Source organism: Hetaerina americana, unplaced genomic scaffold (assembly GCF_022747635.1).
Source record: "Hetaerina americana unplaced genomic scaffold, ioHetAmer1.1.p SCAF_10, whole genome shotgun sequence".
Taxonomy (NCBI): domain Eukaryota; kingdom Metazoa; phylum Arthropoda; class Insecta; order Odonata; family Calopterygidae; genus Hetaerina; species Hetaerina americana.
Window position 1 is genome coordinate 24,687,310 of NW_027286070.1, and position 22,043 is coordinate 24,709,352.

Consider the following 22,043-nt stretch of genomic DNA (forward strand, 5'->3'; position numbering starts at 1 on the left):
GCCGTAATTAAATTATCAACTCTAATTTAAAGAAAAAACGTTCATGACACGAAAAAAAGGGAATTTCTTAGGTTAAAATCATCGCCTTGTATGACACATACGAATAATCACTTCGTTAATATACGAATGAACTCGTTTTCATCGTTTTCGACACTTCGATATTTGGCAAAATGGTAATAGGAGTTTGTAATGAAGTTTGAAAATAAGATCGGTATACGTAATCTTAAGTTGTCAATAGTTTTAATGGTAGTATTTGATTACTCCCAACTTAAGTTAACAATATTATTTGCATAGAAACTCCTAATGATAAGCCTAAATCAATAATATTCATGTGTTACCTTAGATTCATTTAATATAATTATCTTAATTAATGAAAAATGAGATAAAACTTTTTTATCATAATAAATTACCATGAATTACAGCATGGGTAAGCAAACGAAAAATAAAAAAAAAATATTTCGTCATTTACTTATTCCAATTTGATTCTTTAGCACTTATTAAGGTTAACAAGGCTGTGTATCGCATATGCATATCAAGTTTTAATTACTTGCACATATACGTCATTAATTTTTATGATGAAAGGAATATGGTGACTGATCACAGACATTTGAAGCTAACGACGTAGTGCTATCCATTTCCTGTAACTGCGTCTTATCCACAGCGGGATTTTTCTCCTACCCCCTACTTGTAACCACTCATCACATTTTCGCCCTTTATTACCGATCCCATTTTTTTCCCCGGGAGATGCACTGGGAGGAGTTTTTGCCGCTGCGTATATTTCTTCCCATTCAACTCCCGAGAGCCGCACCCTTTTCCCACTACTTCTCCCTCGACGACTCGGGACGAAACGAAATGAAACTTTTCCCTCGTATTTATGGCCGTCCGGATGAAAGCTCTGCTCCTTATATTACCAATTAAGAGGCCTAACATTACGGAATTTGTGTAATTGTTCCTCCCTTTCCGCGCTCGTTCGCTGCCACCCCTTCCTTCACAGCCGCCCGCCGCCCCCATCCCGCTCCCCCCTCCCCACTCCGCGGCGTTACAAACCCCTCGACACCGTCCCACTCAAAGAAGCAAGCTCACGTGCATTCCGAATCTCCTTTCCCCTTCCTCGCCTACATTACCATTCCCCAAGCCTCCTAAGCTCATTCCTCCTCCCAATCCTCATCATGGTCTTGTTTTCCCTTACACATTTTCATGAATCCCACCCAACCGACCGCCGCTGTCCTTATGTTGGTTACGCTTTCCCTTCTGCCTTCCTCTTTTTTCCTCTCCTTCCCCGAGATCCATCCATCCATCCATCCAATTACTTAGCATTTTCCTCCATTGACGCAAAATCTTCTAAAGTTTACTTTTTCAATGTTTGTAACTTAGAGCACAGTATCCCGCTCACAGTGAGTTGCACTGAATGCACACAGACGAACCAGTTGGGCGTCTAAATTTCACCGTCAGCGACAGCGTGGCATCCCATATTGTGAAAAAACTTGCCATAAGAAAGCGTAATTTTGGTCTAACGTAATTACGTTCTATGCGCCGAACCTTTTCCTCACCCTATCTCACTTGCTTAATATTTCTCCGTCTTCTAAATTCCATCGCCAATCAATACGCTTAGCAATTAACTTTCTGGTCCCCTTTAGATGTCTTCCGGTAAACCATTCCTTCCCCACAAGGTCTGATACTTTCTTATTTGCAGTAATTTTTGTCCTAAATAATTTAACTTGATATGCTCTTCCTTAAAATGTCTGAAATCTGCGTAACCTGTTCCATACTAACTGCATAGAACTATCGACTTATTTAATAAAAACGCCCTGGTAGGTTTTTGAAGACCCTGTACTAATACATCTAATATCCTTTATGTAAAACCAATATATTTATTCAACCATGTCTGTTGGATATCAAGAACAAACTGAGTGTCTAGCAGCCTTGTAGGTAGCCCATTTCATTTAAATAATTTTCTTTTGCCTAAAGTGTGGGTAAGTTTACTGTGGTGTGCTACCAAATTACATTACCGAAAGTACTCATTAAGTATTCAGCTTTATTATCAACGGCCATTTAAAATCGATTACTTATTTTATTTAAACTGATATTTTAATTGGTAACGTTAATGTCATATTATTGATTTTAAATATCCTCTGGTAAATGTCCAATGTCTCATGCACATTTTAAAGGTTGCGAAATCGAGAATGAGGAATCTTAGTCTTTCATTTCAGTACATACATGAATCATAAGAGAAAAGTCGAAGTATTTCCAGTATTTAAAATGACGTATGTGGAATTAGAAGTGAAAAACAGATTAAAAACTGTTCATAAGCTCAAAAAAAAGTGCATAAGCTTGAAATATCAAACTCATCGATGTGAAACCACTTCCATTATTATAAGCGTTATTTTCTCACATGATTTCGCTTAATACAGTATCTAAAGGGGAAATTATAACGAAACCAAGTATTTCATTCCGCGAATATTCTGTAAAAAAGTTGTTTTCTCTTCCTCAAGGTTCTTTTTGACATGGTATCCAAGGTTCCATGTATAAAACTGAGTAGAAAATCGCCGAGAAATTAGCTGAAAATGTTTTCTATTGGGAAAAACTGCAGTTACGTCGGTAGCATTTATAAAATATAATAACCAACAATTTTCACCCTTTTGCAAGCACTGTGGAAATGAAGGTAGTTCTTGAATGTGGGAGTGAAAATTACCACGCAATGCGGTGGAGTGGTTCGGTAGTATTTATTCCACAAATAGTTAGGCAGAAATTTCTGCAGAAATATGCTCGATGCAACTGCAGTTAACAACTCCAACCCGGTTAAATTTCTGGAAGAGTAGAAAATAATATCGATTGTATAACATACGTAGCTGTATTTGTCACTGTAAATAAGAACCGAAAAATTATTCAGTATAAAAAGAAAACAATGAATATGCGGTAATGACCACCAATAACTGTTTTGGTAACAAGAGAAGATAAACTGTATTAGTTAAAATTTTGTAAGATAAACCCTCTGCCTTGCTTAAAGCTGATTTGTCTCAAGGACTTCTAATCCGTAGAAAATGTTCTACCTCAATTAAATGTTCCCTTCTCGGGTAGGCCAAGAAAATAAGTCTGAATTTCATTGATTTCAGGGATCTTTACTCACTTTCAATTATCATCCTGAGGTCGAATAATTTTTTCACCTCTATATCGTTTAATACATTTTCTTCACTTCTCTCATTCTGAGACTCCAAATATTCTTGTTCTTGAGTTAAACTTTGACCACATTCAACTCTCAGTCCACACCACCCTCTCCAACCATTTACTATTTTCTCATATACCTTTATTATTTTTTTTACTCTACTCTCTTTCATTCCTTCGGCAGAATATAGACCACACTTCTTTTGCATTTCCTCGTGCGAAGAATTCACATTTTTTCGTAACTGACTAATGCATCACTCTCTCTCTTCAATGTGTGCCAAAAACATACCTTAGTTCCTCCATGAACACCTTGTTTTATTCTAACTGTATCATTGCTCTGAAATTCTATCTTATTTATCCTGTATAATATTGTGGGGAGTTAATTTTTACATTCTATAGCCATTTTTGTTTTCTTATTACTCTCTTCTGCAAACAGTTAAAAAGGTAATTATCAAGTAATCATTTTAAAATAATATTGTGCTTAGATCCGTTGTTTAATAAATGTTTTATTCAACACAATACTTTTATCTATGATGAAGTATGGGTTATGATCCAGGTTTTTTAGGTAAAATTATTTAGAGCTTAAACTAAAAAACCTCATGGCTATAACTAGATTTTAGGAAAACGATTATTTTCCATAGGAATAATTACTTTTTTTTAAATCTAAATCATTGTCTGTCTCCTGGGACTTCAAAATTTAAATGAAATAATTAGTAAAGTGTTCATTTGATTGAATAAATACTAAAAGGCAGCCTCATTTTGATTGGTATTTAAGACAAGTTGATAGGGTATTTAAGTGCGTCTAAATGTAACATTCTCAGAATATATTGCATTTTGTCTTGGCTGTTCCGCTTTTTTACATTGATAGAAAAAAACAAAAATGCATGTTGGCTTGAAAACCTATATCTCCTACGAAACTAGACTTAACGGAAACGACATAATTTTCTCAAGTTAGACGTTTGTCTATTCCCAGCCTAACCGCAGCAATGAATAGGAGAATAAGTTAAACAGTCGACAATGCAGCAAGTGTCTGTGTATTTTAGGGGTGAGGCGCGCAAAAGAGGACCTCATTTGTAACTCGCTATAAACCCATCATCTCCGCTCCCGCGGTTTCACGTGCGTTCTCACCGCGAGAAGCAGTTGCTGGTAACCAAGCGAGCCGGCCTTAAACGCATGCCATTACTCAAACCGTTGGCTTAAGAAGCGGTCACCATAATAAAGGACTTAAAAAATGACGTTTTCAATCGAGTGGAGGATCGGAAATTTATCATCAATCCCGGGCCGGATACCTGATTCGCCTCCCTCCAGCCCCGTCCCACACGCTACCGGTTTCTCAATTGAACAGAGACGCGAGATCGGGATCGCTCCCTAAGGAGAGGTCCTCACTGTGTCCGTGTGTGCTCATGCGCCCCTGCGGATGTGTGTGTGTATGTGTAAAAAAAACTGGTCCGACCAATCGTCGATATATCAAACGGATAAATTAAATGTTTATTTTTTTTCGGTGCGCGGACAGACGTATGTTTTTTTCATCGAGTTTTTTTCTCCCTCTCTCTCCTCTCCTCACCGTGCGAAGTGTCCGTCCGAAGCCTAATGTATTTTCTGGTCCCGCGAAAGAAGCACACCTCGAGACCGGTGCGGTCTCTACCTCTCTCTCTCTTTTCGCCCCTGTGGGGTCAGAGTATTGCCCGGGAGGGTGGGACGAGGAAGAGGGGACAGGGCTGTACCAGGCGACGTTTTTCCCAGCGACACGCGCGAGCGTGTTCCCCAGGTCGGTCCGCGGCAGCATTCGTACCGCGCCCTGGTCCGTAGGGTGGCGGCATGGGAGGTCGAGGGGAGGACGAAGGGGAGTCCACGGGGTGGAGGTTTGCGGGAGAGGGCGGGATAGGTAGGATGAACCTTTCCTGCTGTCGGCAGGCAGACCAAAGAACGGCGATCTCTCTTCAAATGGATACCCCCATGCTGTAAACCAAGATTCGCCGTAATTACTTCGTGATTACAAGCCAACATCTGGTCAAGGAGGCCGAATGAATGTTCGTTTATTTTATCCGCGCTTTCCGAAGTTGGCTTGGTTCACCGAGTGGCTTGCTTAGGTGTTCTTTCCGAGTTATTTCCTTTTTTCTCTTTCGGTTTTCTCCCGCGATCGTGATATTTGACGGGGAGATAATTATCGCGAAGGCTCAGGGGCCCGGAGTACTCAGTCAGCTGGATGTTATATCCGACTACGTAGGTGCCCCCAGCCTAGTTGGCTTCGTAGTTACCTTTATCCAACCCATACATTTTAACTGTAATCTTATGGCTTATTTTAAAGGCTAATTGCCTTGGTAGGTGTCTTTAAAGTCATTATGCGAATGCTAGGTATTTAACGTCCATTTTCAATCCCAAGTCACTTAGTTGCTTACATGTTTCTTTTTCCAGGTAACAATTTCACTGGATTATTACTTCTGGTTTCAATTGGCAGAGATTCATTACCAGAGGTAATACTGTATTTTTCAATTTTTTTCAAATCCTCTCTGCATAAATTCTTGAAGTTTTATCTGCAAACGTGGGGTCTCGTGTGCGAAAATATATTCAAGTCGTGTGGTTATTTAAATTCTTCATGTTTTGACACAATATTTTATTACTTACAAGCTGAACTATAGACCGAAACAAAATATGTGACAATTACTTTACGTGATACTTTCATCTGAGCATCAAACGTTATCCATCTGTACTTACTCTTGGTGTGTTTCGTTTCAAAATCAGTCATGCTCCACGAAAGCGGCAGTCTATGGAAAGAGTCGTAAGAAGAGGGAGATTACTTGTGGTACCAAGAAATAATGAATGCAAAATAAAGGAAAATAAATCCAAATTGCACTGAAAGCTGAAGTGAGCATAACCAGAGGCACACGAATCTTTTTCATGACCTAGAAATTTCCAACTTCATTGTGGGAGATCTTTAGTTTTTACACCATTCCATTCTTCTTTTTGGTTTCTCTTTTATGAGACTTTCCATCTCCTCTAAATTGCCTACCTCACACGCCTTCTTCGGCTCCTCTCCGTCTGCTTTAATTTTCCAATTACAATCCAGCATGATAAACATGGCTTTAGAAGTGAAATAAGTGAAGGTAGTAGATAAAATGAATGCTAAAGCTCGAAATTTACGACATTGCTTACCTATGATAATGACCACGAGCCACAATGACCTCAATCCCAGACTATACTTCATATACTTGATATATCCAGATATGTATGTTTTTTCATAGAAGACTTTGCAAATAGTCATAAAAAATAGCAAATAGTGATAAAAAATTAAATAAAACGAAATAATTTGATTTGAACATGTATCCTCAAAGGATTTCCTGGTTACCAGAATTATATTACTGATTTACGTTGGAAAACTTTCATTACGACAGTATAATACTACCGTTTTCTTGTCAGTAGTCGATTAACTTGCTTTTTTGATAACATTCCACTGACACGAAAAAAAGAATAGATATGTTTTTTACAGATTTTTGAGATTATTTTATTTACATAGATTAGATAAAAGCCTAATGTAATTCAAAGCCATTATCAGGGGAATAAAAATAAATAAATAAATAAATATAAATATATATATATATATATATATATATATATATATATATATATATATATATATATATATATATATATATATATATATATACATACACGCGCGCACACACACACACATTCGTGGGCGAAATTTAGGTAGGAATACAGATTTAAGAAATTAATTTGGTTTTTATTTATGTAATTTTTATTACAATTTTTCAATGGGCTGCTAAATTGTGGATTGAATACACATCCTAGATAAATTTCAAGGACCGAGGTGGTAGCCTGGTGTAGAAAGTTTTTGAGTCACAAAGTAAAAAAATGTCCATATTTAAATATGGAGTTACCATTGAACGCAAAAGTTAATGTGAGGAGGAATATTTCTGTAATTCCGCGCACTGTTTTGGCACGCACCACGCTGAGAGATCGGCGTGACAATTGGTACCTCCCACCCGTTACGTCACCGGAAAATGTCCGACTTCTTATCCCATTGGAGGTTCGTACTTCTTTTCCTGTTAGAGTCCCACGCACATCTTATTCCTTGGGACAAAAGGGACCGCAGGATTCCCTCTGGAAACCCCTCTCCCGGTCCTGCACGAGCCCACTCATCTCGCAAGACGGCGGTCGAGGAGGTGGAGAGTTTTTCCGGCAGGCACCCTGCTCCTCTCCTCCGACGATAACCAGACGCTTCCTCCCCTCCCCCAACGGAGAGCCCCTGGTAGCTAGCACACTCAGCCACCGTATCCCCTCTCTCCCACTATCCATCCTTACTCCCGCCCTCCCCCGGGGGCCTCGTTTCTCTCGCGAGACTACTTTCGGAAACAAAACCCACTCGGGACTCCTTTTCCTTCTTCCCTATTCTTGTCCATTTCAATTTCCAACAACCCTCACCACTCTCCCTGTGAAGCTTTCCCCCTCAATTTAGTTTAGCTCAACTCCTCTCCCGCCACGTCCCCCTCGCCCCCCTTCGACGCCCATTTTGAAGAAATAAATAAAATATTCCTCCACCTTGCAGCGACCCTACCCACAACTCCCCCATCTTGAAAATCCCTGTCCCATCCCATCATTCGCACTCTCTCTCCCTCTCTCTCTTTACCGCCCCCGCCCCCTCGCACCGAATTTTGAAAACGGTGTGGCGCTCTCCAACCCCCACCGCGCACGTTTCTCCCGAATGCTCAACCGTCCCCCCCCCCATCGGCGCCAGCCCTCCTCTGCGGGAGTCGAGGTGGGTGGGGAAGGGTGTTGGTTATGGAACGACGCTCTTTCTTGTCGGCCGCATCCGTGAGAAATAAAGGAGGACCAGAATGAAAAAGATGCGTGCGGGGAACAGGCCAGTTATGATCCCAATTGTGGTCGGACCACGCTGTTCTTGAAACAAGTGGGGAGACGGGTGGCAGAGGGAATAGCAACGGGAGGGCGAATGCGATGAGCAGTGGAGGCGAGTGGGTTTCGGGACGGGCGGTGGTGGCGAGCGAAGTGTTCGTGAACTCCCCGCGGGCGAGCCACGTCATGAATCGAACGTCAAACGCGTGGCGTTTGCGAGCAAAATGAACCAGCAACCCCAGTCTCCTCGATAGTAAACCGTTACTAATGTGCCCGCTGAAGATAGGACCGGAGTGATGATTCCTCAATTGCTTCAAGGGTGCATGTGGTCTCTTTATAACAACATCCCATTATCTTCCCTTGTTTAATGCATAAAAATATTATTTTACCTTCGGAAATATATCAGCATAACCTTTTCCTGGGGCATCTGATTGGAGCGGTGGAATGGGTACATTCTTCCCTCTCCAAGAAAATAGGCTCAAATCCCGGCCATGGGAGTATTTTTCGGAAGGATCACTACCTTTGTGCTATTCACAGAGCTCATAAGGTGGTGGAGTATGCCACCCATCCGGATGGACGTTAAACTCTGGCTGTTTTGGTGCATTTCACTAAGAGTAGGCCAATGCCAACGCCGCATTTCTGGCCATCCTTCTCTACAGAGAATATCTCCTTCAATATTGAAAATATACCGAGCCACTCACCAATCTCTGAAGGTTTGAATGATTTCAAATGCCGATCGCATTTCCTAATCGCTGTTACTGCTATCTTTTCGAAGTACTGATTTATGAATGCAATAAAACTTCGGGCTCTTTTCCTGAGACACTGAAGGGAGCACTGGAAAAAGAACTAATTTTTGAAAGTCATACACTGTAGGGATTAGTTTTGGTTGGCCTTCAGCCATGCCAATGAAATGAAGTATTGGAGTCGACTACTGTGGCGCAGGAAGGGGCATTTTCGCTCAAATTTTAGGTGATATCAGTATTCACCGCTCAATTTAGTCCGCTGGTTTATGGATTGTCATGTTTTATAAATATAATCACAGGATCACAGGATACTTTTAATTCCCGCATCCTTAGATATGGGAAAGGGTAGTGATACTTCATACTTTTTCATCTATAACCGAAAAGACCTCAAGGGCTGGCTGGCTGGCTGTTACCATTTGCACCGTAAACCGATGCCTTTGGGTCAATGTTTAATGCAATCCCTTGCCTTTAAGTACAGTTAAAATATCTTGCTAATATTTTGAAAATATATTATTTGTATATTCTTTTAAACGTTCTTTCAAAGGAATGACAAGAATTCGTTAAAATGTTTTGTAGAGAACTGATTTTTTTATCATTATTGCCTCTTTGTAATTTATTTTTATATCACGACATGCCTGATGGACAGAAAAATTAATGTATCATTTCTCATTAAAGTTGTTAAGCAATGATACGTTCGAGAGTAAATTAAAATAAAACAGTTAGATAACACAGTTTATCTTTTCCATGCAGCTCCTGAATGAAGAAATTTCATTACGTTTTATATCTGATTATTCATTTTCAACTAAAAACGTATAGCGGTCCCTTTATTCGATTAAGTACGCTGAAAACCAGCTGTATCAAACCAAGCCTTATGCTGATTATTTTGGCCATAAGGACGCCGCAGAATTGAAGACAAAGATTAAGTTACTGAAAAATAAATTCATATGTGTAGAGCGTGTTGATTCCATTATAATGATGATTTCACACGCCTTTCCTCGAATGAAATTGAAAATAAATTGTGCACACGAAACGGAAGGGGGGGATCTCTCGGTTCGAAAATCCCATCTCTTCCTCGTCGCGACGGTACGAGAGAACTTCGCGACAGTTGATGGGCCAGTGAAACCGCGAACCGAAAATCTCCCTGACCGCCACTTCAGCCGGCGTAATCTATCGCCAGCGTGCGTGAGTAATGCGTGCGTGTGGATCTGTGAGCGTAGACGCGATTGAGCCCGCTTGAGCCTCGCCTTCCACCCCCCCCCCACTCACGACCAATCCTCCTCCTTTCCCCTCCCCGTAGCTCTCAAGCCCTCACGTGGCCGAGATTCCCAATCGCAACGCGACTCTATACGGCTCTAAACACTTGGGGATATCAGCAGCTACAAACACACCCGCGAACACAAATACACATACTCACACGCACACATGCTCGTACGCACGCAAAGACAATGAATACCTGCCTACTACTATCCAGAATCGACCATGCCGTATATGAATCAGTGTGCGGTAGAGTGTGGGGAATGAGAGCAAGGAAAATCCTGTGTCATGCGGGGAGATCATGAGTGTTCCCGTGTTTGGCGTCTCTCTCACTCTCTCTTTACCTCTTTGACCGGATTACGGCAATTGGAGGTGGGGGTGTGCGGGAAAGGGGAGGCAAGAGGAAAGCCATCCAGGACAAAGGACGGGTTAAGTAAGCGGGAGTCTCCGGGATTTGGAAGAATCTCGCGCTTTAGTCGCGCCAAATGCGCGGAATCAAGCAGACTCCGAAGGGCAATTGTAATCGAGATGTGTGTGAATGTGTACGCATGTGTGTGCATGAGAGAGAGAGAGATAGGGAGAGTTTGCTTGATTTCCTCCCTTAAGCGCCATTTCAAGTAGAACGTCCCGCTGTTGGGGTGAAAGTTGCATGACAGAAGGTGAAACGTTTATTGCATTTTCCATTCCCTGCTATTATCGTGTATTTTTGTGGAAACGCATTTAGACCTAGTTAACTGAGCACGGATACGCTTTGCCCTAAGGCCACATGCTTCGCCCTTACCTCATACCTCATTAAACTGCCAGTAAGAGGGCGTGGATAAGATTTTTGCCAGTTCGTTCATCGGAATTGTTTACACGAAAATTGTTGAATGAACCAAAAGTGTAGAATACTTTTAAATTACTCCAGCATGCGTAATATTTGTTCTTATTTATATTATGACAAAATTAATAGCTTTTAAAGCAAATGCCAAAGCTATAGTATTTATTGATTGTTTTATTGCAGGTCTGATGAATTTGCAAAATTTAACATGGGGTTGATAGAGTTGTTAGCGTTCTGGTTTTCCTCTTTGTGGTTCCAAGATACCAAAATTTTTCTCAAGGAGGATTCCCTTACGAACCATGGTTTTGAGATATTTACAATGTGACGATTTGGCTCGAATTTGGCATACTACCATGAACATTTCCCCTTTGGACTTTTTCTATGAGTTTTTCAATTCACATCTATTGGAGGGTGGATTTAATGGGAGGCATATTAACAATGCATTGAGAAAGAAGATTCAGAAGTCGCATAAAATAGGAATGTAGCGAATACCTGACGGGAAAAACAGAATATAGGGATGCCTTGAAAATGATTTCTCAAATGGTTATTAAGAAAATCCTAGTATTCATTTCTCTTCTTGCAATTACAGATTTTCTTTTCTCAACTTACTCAGTGAAATGATACTGTGTACTATTAACCTGCCACATCATTTAATAATTTAAACAAGGGATTTATTTTAATCATTTTTAATTGGTATTCTCTAAAAAAAATCACCGAAGTACTGAATCGGGAAAGTCATAAGTCTACTGAGTCTAAGTCTACTGATTCTGAATACTTAAGTTAAAATCTGGATTGTGCTGAATTTTTGTCATATTTCATTTTTGATATCATTAACTGTTGCTAGGGTTCTTGCATGATCTCTTGTCAAAATCCGCTCCACCAAAAAAGTCGACAGCTAAAGTCAGTTGACTCAAAAAGAGTGGGTACATACTCATAGAGGTGTTTCATTCCAGAGCGAATGCTTGGACAGAGGAAGTCCATTGGACTAAAATCCAATGTATTTTCGTCACCGTCAATTTTCTCCCTTTGATGACGGATGCGAAAGTTCTTTATGGATCTTTCCACACCTGTTATATACTACTTTAAAACGGGGAGCTACAGAGAAGCGGGTTCGAATCCCGAATGAGAACTCCCTCCCCCCCCGGGCTCGTTCAGTGTGCAACTGCAATCCAGTTCAGCTCACGGCACAGAGACCACTCCGGCATTGCGTCTTCCCGGTGCAAACCTAGCCGCACAGGACGAGAAAAGGACGAAAAAGAGTGGCCACATGCAAGAGAAAGGTCCCTTTCACGTGTCCTGCACATGGGGTCTCAGGTCGTCATAAAAAGTTATGCTTACACCAATGCAGAAGGTGAGCTGATTTCGCTCCCTCGGATCGTGAATACTCGGGAAATATTGAAACCATTATCATCGCTAGTTTTCCCCGCATCGCGCACCAACATGTTCCATTTAATGAATTTCACTCAAATGTTTTCTCATTTATCCACATATATTAGATCATGATTTCCTATCACTACTCAGGCTGGGAAGTGCCCTCACTTGTATACTCCAAAAGATTTTTCTATTCAATCAGGTACGGAAATCGTTTTAACGCACTGCATAGCGAATAAAATTTCTTGAAGAAAAAGTAAAATTTACCGAGTTCTGTGTCAAGTTGAAAATTTCCTCGTCGATACCGTGGCCGCTCTTAGCAGCTGACATTTTTTGATCGTTCGTCGGTTCATACATGTAACTGGCTTATCAATGGCTCTCAGGTCGGATACGGAACATTAAAAGTTTACTTTACGTATTCCGACCAGAAGTGGGTAGCGGACCGATCCATCAGTTGAATTGAAAATGGAATGTCCCAGCAATATGCTCATATCATTGGTTCACAGATAAATATACTCTTTGTGTTTTGGGATAATATTATTGCTACTTCAGACGACGCGGTGCGTGGTGTTTTATTTTAAATTAAGTAGGATCCTCGTGCTTCAAAAGTGACGGAGTTGGTGCGGTGGATTTTGTATCGACTTCTTACCCCAAGGTCCTGGGAGCGAATCCCGGATCTGGTAGGATTTTTCAATGGTATCCCAATCCCTACTTGCGGTGCTTTCTGATGAAATTTTCATATGAAGTGCATCGTTCTTCGGATGGGACGGTAAATTTTGGGCCACTTGCCTCCTACCGTTAAGACTTCTTCGAAACAACTCCTCTTTGCTACTCATTTTGTCCCCCTCATTTATGTAAATTTCATTACATTTTTATTTGGGTTTGTCATTTGTTGTCCGTGAAATATTTATTTATTTCATTTGTTTTTTATTTGTTATTTGTCCAGTGTAATTGGTGTGACACTGTTTGTGGACGAAATAAATAAATGCCCACACCGGGTTTTTCTCTACCCTTCCCCGATTCCCTGAAAATTCCACCTCTACCAAATTACCCACTTATTCCTAATGACACCGACTAACTCAACTGTTGGTTGACTTCCCTGGTAACGACTATTTAAAAAATACTTCTTCTTTAATCGGCACTTGTGTGATTTTGTGTGGAATTTCGGAGGCAATTCTCGAAAATTGAGCAATTCTTCATATGTTGTTCCGACAAGTGGGAAGGAAATTATTAAGGTCATACAAGATAAATGTATAAGGAGTAGAAATTCCAAAAATAGACTGGTAGTATTCTTTATGAGAACTGTAGCCTCTGGGCGTTGAATATTTAGTCCTCTGAACAGAATATGGCTGATGCAACAAAATCCCTCGGCATATGTCCTCCATGACGCGTCTCGCAGCGGATGAATGTTTCAGTGCTCAAAACATACGCACGGGAGAATTTATTGATTAGTCCGGTTAATATTAATAAATTAATGAACACCGGTTTTTAATGGCTCTCTGCAGTGGCTCTCACCCTCGCCGCCAGCCCCACACCACTCGCCTGCCTTTCCCCCTCTTTCTCTCTGCCCCCTCCCCAGCCTTTTGCCTCTCCCCTCCCCTGCCTGGCCTCAAGTGCGCCGAGTCCCGAAAAGCTTTTATCGATTTTCACGCATTCATTCGCTCTTGCCGGTGATAAATACGCTTTTCAACTGATGCTCTTATCTACCAAAAACGCTTTGATCTGTCGCAGTTGTCTTTCGTTTGCAAAAATCCACAAATTTCTAAAAGAAATTATTTCATTGTTAGAAAAAACATTAAAGTGTCATCGTTGCATATCATATTTGAATTAGTTTTACATCAAATAGATATGTTTAACAAATGAATTTAGGTTAATATTTGAAGAGCTCACACAATTTTCCGTCCAGTATGGAGGCTCAGGATCCAAGTCCTTAGACAGAAAGAAGTGTGACACAAAATTGATTACAATTTGGATCTATGTACAATTACAATATCAACGGTATTATATTTTTCCTGAAATTAACAGGTTGCGGATATTATCGAAGGTGGTGTCAGTAATTCTAATAAAGAGATTTATCTGACTGTCTATCTAAGTCTTTATAATAGTAAGTGAAACATGTGTTTTATAGCATGAGGCCTTATAAGCCACGCGGACGTATTGTTTTGTGAGTAGGGGTGAATAAGAGATGTGGATAGGAACTTCTTTAAGATGTGTAAGGGAACGGCCTTTCTTCACAGCTTAATATCACTAAGTGGCAATCGATTCTAATGACTGAAAAGACGTTCCATCACAATCCCTGTGCCGTCTATCCAAGCAAACTAGTTCACATACCACTCGCCGAGTTAAACTAGTATTCAAGATTCAATCACGGCCGAGGCCGTTTTTTATTCATTAGTACAGTGGTGCACCCTGGACTGATTTTTCATGCCATACTCAAACTAATATTTATCATTGAACACTATTTCTCAACCATTGTTGATCCCGTGGTATTGAATGGAACACTATTTAAGGTTTTGCATCAGTCTATTAGCCATACTCAATGCATAAAATTTCTGTGAGAGACAACTGCATTTTAAACATACTTTCAATTACTCTTTAATTCAGCAGGAACTTGCATTATGTTGTTTTTATCTTGTTTCTCTAAACCATTTTGCCTTTTTTTTTCTCAAAGTCTGAATCCATATTCTCCGTTGATCATATTTCTCTTGCCGGCATTTTGCAAACACGTTTTCTAACGTTTATTCGGCTATTGCTGTCTCATTGATTACAGATAACAATTTAAATCTTCTATTTTAGACTACATGGCCATGTGATCTAAAATATTAAGTTAGATTTTGATTTGATAAGTCGTGTTTCATTTCACAAAAAGTCAAACACCATTTAATTTATATTTTTAGGTGAATTCATTTTCCAATAGAATATACAGCTCTCTTTGTTATGGCAAAGTGTTGACGACCTATTTGGAAGGATTTCAAACCACATTTCCCCATTTATGAAAGTAATACCCTGTCAGTCGGTCGTGCTGTTCTAAAAATCGCTATTCTGAATCAAAACTTCATACACGCTGAGTACTTGAGCATGCATCGGATTCAGATGCATCTGGTTAGAATAGTATTTGAGTGGTTTCCCAGAATGGGTTTCAACCGTGGTTATTTCTAAGAAAAGGACAATCATTAAAGAATGATAAATCAAGAAAATTATGGCTAATTTTCGTTAATGCGTGTACTTTAGAATACTTATATGACGTAGTTGTTGACCTAACTACATGATTTATTAATCTCTTTTTATCTGTACCATTTCCCACATTATGCACTTTTAACGCTACTCCATTGTTGTTTCTAGTCTTTGACACTTCGACACTAGAGCAAAAATTATGCATAATTTGAACAGCTAAGTTTCAAGCATTTTAAATGTTGGCTTCAATTGTGATATGTGTGACTTCTGATAATTACGCACTCTGCAATAGATGAGAGTCGTATAGGTAGTTATGATTCTTTTATACTTCCACTATGGGAGACCATGGAGTCTTTTGGAGCCAATATTTTATATACTTACTGAAATTAGTCATTTTGTTGTAAAATAATCCAAGGTTCGTCTATCTGAATATTCGTGCAGGAATTCTCGTAGCAACTAGAAGCTGGAAAAAACGAAAGCGGAAATAGATGGGTAAATATAAAATAGGACAATAAAAAGTTCAAATGTATCGTTTCATTCTATTGTATCATGGATCTAAAAGTTTTATTTCGTTTCGTCGTGGTTTGAGCCAGAGTTTTTTCCAAGACTTTCAAAAATGGAACTGGGATAGGTATATGTGCGTGGCATCGCATTGTGTATTAGTATATGGTTTACGAATGCAAAGTATTTGGGACTTAAATCAACTTTCACAGGAATTTTATTTTTTATCCACTATCAGTGTTTCCTCTTATTCTTAATTTCGGAAAAAATATGAATATGCCCAAAATAAATTACCGACATTGTACCTTCAGTGTTGCCGTAATGAAAATCATATTATATGGACTTCCAAAGTTTTCCATGGAATTAAAAATATTCTTATTATTATATTATATAATTATGAAGTAGCCCAGATATGGTCGCGGTTTTAATTTTACTTGTATAGGTAGCCATGCACTGATGAGTCTTCCATGAAACTGATCAGGTGGTTAAAACTGCCAATATCGCAATTACTTATCCATGGTGCTCGGCTCTAAAGGCACTCGACACCGCTCCAGCGTACGATCCATACGACTTCTACTACTCGACGCCTCGAGATTTCAGATGTACAGGGGAAGTTTTTCCCCTCGTTGACAGGTCGGAGGGAAATATTTGGCCATCCGTTGCATTACTGCAATAATTAAGACGATGCTTATTAACCATTGGTGCTCTACTCCAGAACTAACACTGACCAAAGGCTCAAGCTGTCGGCATGGAAAGGGCTGATGATGTTTTATTCCAAATCCTGTTTCGTAACCTTCATTATTCATGTATTTACTTTGATAAACCTATTTGCGTTGAGTGAACGACAGAAAAATTACTTAGGTGCCGTGACACGTGGAAGAAAAACTGATCAAATTGCATTCACAGATCTAATAACAGGAATCTTTTACGAGGCTAGCAGATTTTTTTTCGAAACTTAATGCTGGCGGATATACAGCTCCTTGGCAAACTCAAGCCTCCCGGCAGGACGTATGGCCGGTATAGGAGGTCACACCTGTTTGAAACATCAACGTTAAATCTTCATGAATCGTTAGCGACAAAGGGTGAAGTCATATGACTAAACAATGTGCATAAAAATTGGAACCCCTCTGGATGCACTGCAGTGTTCAAGAACCCAAAAATAATACCATATAGTTACTGCAACGGGGCGAATTGCACATAACGCTAACATAATAGTTGAGAGAAACGTGACGACTTGATGAGATGAACCGCCATGGCGTCGTGCAGAGTGACATGTTGGGGAGGGAGGAGAGAAACCAGCATTGAAGATAGACAGAAAAAGGAGTGACGTCACTTTTTCGCCGGCGCCATGGTGGGGCGAAGCCGCGTGCCACGAGGGACAAGGGGCGCGCGGGGAAATGCGTGCATTCGGGGGGAGAAGAGGCGTGCCCCCGACCGATGCGCCAGGCAAAAAACTGGGAAGCGGGAGGCCTGCTGATGGAGGAGGAGAGAAGAGCACGGGAATCGTGGCGTAGGGAGAATTCACCGGCAGCGGGGTGACGGGCAGTAAGATTTCGAATTGGGGGGCGCGGAGAGGAAGGATGCCCTGGAGTGGGGGGTCTTCGAGAAGGGGCGAGGGGGAGGAGAAGCAGAGGAGAAATAAGAGAGGCTGCAGGGGCTGTCTCGGGTCCCACGGGGTGGAGAAGGCGGAGATTCGTCAATTTTGAAGGAGGGCGAGGGGAAGGAGAGTGATTGCGAGGCGCTTGGAGGGGGAGGGTGGAGTGGGAGGGGAGGGAGCGAAGAGGGAGGAGATTGGGGGCGTTTGGTTTGGTGGGAGGGGGGTCACGGGGAAGAAAAAAGGAGGAGGGGGAGGACAAATTCAAAACTTAATTGGAAGAGAAATTGGGAATAAAAAATAAACTCATTTGTTTTCCTTTCCTAATTTCAAATAAAATCGCCGTCGGAAAATTCGTGTTTTTTTTTCCTTATTTTCATACCGTTCTCTTTGCCAATGAGGAAACTATTCTACGGATTCTCTCTTCGGATCCGAGCTCGGGGGAGGAGGAGAGGGAAGAGCGCGGGGGGGCGGGGGAGGGGGGGAAGTGGGCGGCGGGTCGGGGTGGCTGAGAACGGGGACAGGCATAACCTTTTTCCACTTTCTTGTGATGACGAAGTTGTCTCCATCTCCAGGCCGTTGGCGGCCCCGGGGGGGGGGAGGCGGGAGAGAAGGCGGGCGTCGGCGAGGGAAGGGGTGGAAGGACGAAGGTCCTGGACGGGGTGGATCCAATTGCCAGATAGCAAACACACGCACCATCTTCCCTCCGCGCACCCTCCTTCCCGCTTCATCTTCACCTCCCACCCTTTTCCTTTTTTTTGGCGCTTCCTCTTGCCCCTCGTCTCTCCACCCTTCTCCGCGACCCAACGCGCTCGCTCTCTCTCCCTCTGAGGAAACGGCAACCAGTTCAATCGATCAAATCAAAAGTTTGCGCTCTCAGACTCTTTCCTTCTTTCAGTGGGAATCAGTTTTTAATCATAGACGGAGCGGAGTAAGGCCGAGAGAGTAAAGAAGGGCTGGAGGGAACTTTTGTTTGTCCGACGGAGAATAATTATACCGGCCGCATCATTTATTTTTCAACGGAGTTGCTCACTTCTCCATGGCCATCTGTGTGACAGAAGAATGTAATTATTCGGAAGTTTTACTATTGGTTCTTTCTTATTAGTTTTTGAAGAAAAAATTATTGAATCATCAGCGGGGGCACCCAATCAAAAATGTTTCGATGGGTAATTTCCTTTTCGCCAATCAGTACGATTCCTTCAAGTAAAAATATTTTCCCCCAAACGAGTCAATGGCAATAATGATTCCTCATTTGTGACTTGGAAAGACAGTAATTATCATTCTTTCATTGGCATCTCTCAGAATAAAAATATACATAGATTGCAATTTAACTTGTATCGGTAATTTATGGAAGTTCGAAACCAAGAATCCAAGTATAACTTTGAACTTATTAATGTTCTTCCAACTTTGCGCCAGGGAATGTATGCAAGGATACCTGTACGTACACGTGCATTATAATGAAATTCATATGATTACTTGCTAATGAAGTTGTAATAACTGGTTCTTGTAGACGGTTTTACATTTTTATTTAGGCACGATTCCTCTTTAATTAGTTCAAAAGTGCCTCTCAAAAACTTAGACTCTCCGTATAAATGTCATATAACACGGAGTTGAAATCATATTTAATTTTTCTTTAACCATTTCACTGACCAAATTAACTTAATATGTTGTTCAGGTAACCAGTTTTGTATTATATTTTGGTCCTACTTCATAAAGAATATTTTATTCTTTTAGAATCCCCGGGCGATTCTTCAAAAATTACAAAAATATGATACTCGTAACATAAAGTATAAGCCAGCATATTGAAACAAGTCTTGCATGATTGTGAAATTACATGCATTGCATACGCACCCCCGGTACCATTTCCATCTGCATGTTAAGTAGTCGAGTATAATTGTTTCATAATGGTAAAAACACAGAATTTGCATTCTGCATTTTTGAAGATATAGTTTCATAATGAATTATACCTCGTCTAAAGTTCTCCTCAATTGGTTGAATTAAATATTGCTGTACTTTACATTATGGAAGGGAATACTTCTAGGTCAGCGTTATTTTCAATGCACAAACGATCATCAGTACTTAGTGAATGCAAATGTTTTGATTTCTTGATGTTACTCTGATGCCGTGTTTTTCTAGATTGAATAATCCTTATAACAAAGTTTATCAAAAGACAGTAACCGGGACAGCCGGACGCCAGCCGTATCGTGCGTGCTCTTTCACACACATGGTTTTTTGGAGTTCATCGCACTCCCGTCCTCGTGCCTTCCTTTTAGGAAGAAGAAAAATTGGTTGTGGGAGGACCCACTTCGTAGAGCTATCCTTCCGACTCCTTGCCTCATTATCCATTCTCGCCTTCTCCGAAATACACAACTGTCCCCCGCAGTCCTCTTTTTAGCTCCCTTCAACCCCTAGTGCATCGCTCGCCGAGAGCCCAGTCCAACACCTTTCTTCCTCCTCTCCGACTTCTTCGTCACGACCATGCTCCTTATTAATCTACCCGCCCCCGCTCTCCCTAACAAAGGGGATGACTTCATCCGGCTCTCTTCCTCAAGCCTACTCCTCATTTTTCACTCTCTCTCTTCTTGTTCTTTGCTTCCAACGTACGCTGCTTTGAAACGATCATCCTTGTCCGGCCATTTGATTGCGGTTTACGAATAAGAAGCGTTTGCCTTCTTTGCGTCGAATTCCCTGCAAAGCATTTTGGCATAAATAATATGCTGGAAAGCACGTAAAAGGAGAAACCCGTCACAACAATTTTAAACTAAATTATCCCAATAGTTCAAATAGAGAGCGAGGATGTTCAACCAAAATTCCTCGCTTAAGCGATAGTTGCTATGTATTGCTATAATTGCTCTAGAATATGAAGAACATTCTGTCTCAGGAATCCAGGAAAAATCGAAACTGGAAAGTACCTTACAAAGATGACAATTTTTTAGTACCTCTGCTACAGAAGGTTTGATGCCTTCGTGAAGTCAAATAGTACGTAAACAGTGGTTTGGTCGTGATCATAATACTCACAAATTATTCTCAATGTACACTCATGTATACATCGTATGCATACACGAGTGATTATTAAAATTTGCCGACCTTTATGCCGATTCTTTAATTTTTGCTTGGGCTTCCCAATTTTGTCTGTACCATTTATTATAGTTTTCTCAGTTCATCAATGTGACCGGTTAGCAAAATATGAACTTGAGTTATGAGTTATAAACAACCACCCACAAGCACACACACACACTACATTGTTAGATATGTCCTTGTGTCGGAAACCTCGCCGCGTAGCCTTTCGTACAGTGGGTACAGCTCCCTCGCTCCGTTCGGAATAACGAGGAGCCGTTTGAAAATTTTGACCTGAGGGTAAATCGAGTGAGGGTCCCACTTTGTCACCTTAATTCCCCAACTCTCCCCTCCCGCCCCATGCCCCCCGCAAACCCCTCTACCCGCCGCGCCACTGCATTTCCCTTTCCGTTCGCTGGGAACTCGCATCGCCCGCACCAGCCGTCGCCACAGCACACGCCGCTGCATCTCATTACCGCCCCCGACACACACACTCCCAGTGGGCCGGCCCCGCCGTCCCTCATCACCTTTCGCCTTGTTTTTTGCCCTTCGTCCCTTTCATCCTTCGGACCTTCTGGCCACTGTGCACCTTTTCTCTTAACGCCACGTATACCTGCGTTGCCCTCGGGCCTTTACCCCTACCTCTCCCCGCTGCACTTCGAAGGCTCCCCCTAATCACTAACCCCTCGACCAGCCCGCTGCTGCACCCTTTCTACATACACACACGAGTGCGCGCGGCCACCTCCGTCTTCCTCCCGCGGTGGGGCCCCCCCTGCGAGTGTCCTCGGGTCAACCAAGCAGCTGCCGACGTTCCTCTCCGCTGTCTCCCTCGTCCTCACCGCCGTCTCGGACGGGAGACGGAGGTTCGTCCTTCTTTCGTTCTCTCTCCCTCCCCACGTATATGTGCCCGGCTCCTCTGGCCACCCCCTCGAGCCTCCTGCGCCCCGTGGATGCACGTGTGTGGCCGTTTCTTATTTATACAAAACCCCATTTTTTTTGGGTCTCGACTCTCCCATCCTGTTGGCTTCGGGAAACAATTAGCACAAGCTGCGTACGCCATTCCGACCCATCTGATTAAAATTTAAATTCTGTAGTGCATTTTAAGCTGTTTGTAGCGTCGATCACTTTCGCCTGTCAAATGATATAACATCTGCACGACTTTACAAACAGTAATTAATGGATTATGCAGTGGAGTAAATGTTTTTCTGTAATGCAATTTGGAGATAAGAATTTAGGCTAAACAATAGCCATTAGAGGAACCATAAAAACATGAATTGAGGAAATATAAAATTAGATGAAAAAATGATTGAACTGAATACGAATAAAAGTAACTAGAATTATTGCAACTCTATTAAAATTGAGTTTTAATTGGGAACGTAAGTGCTACAAGAATAATCAGATAGACTTTTATAAAATTTTAATTTATTGGACGGTTTGCAGGAAGATACCAAAAAGTGTAAACGGGAGGAGCCATTTCAGATTAGGTAACCAT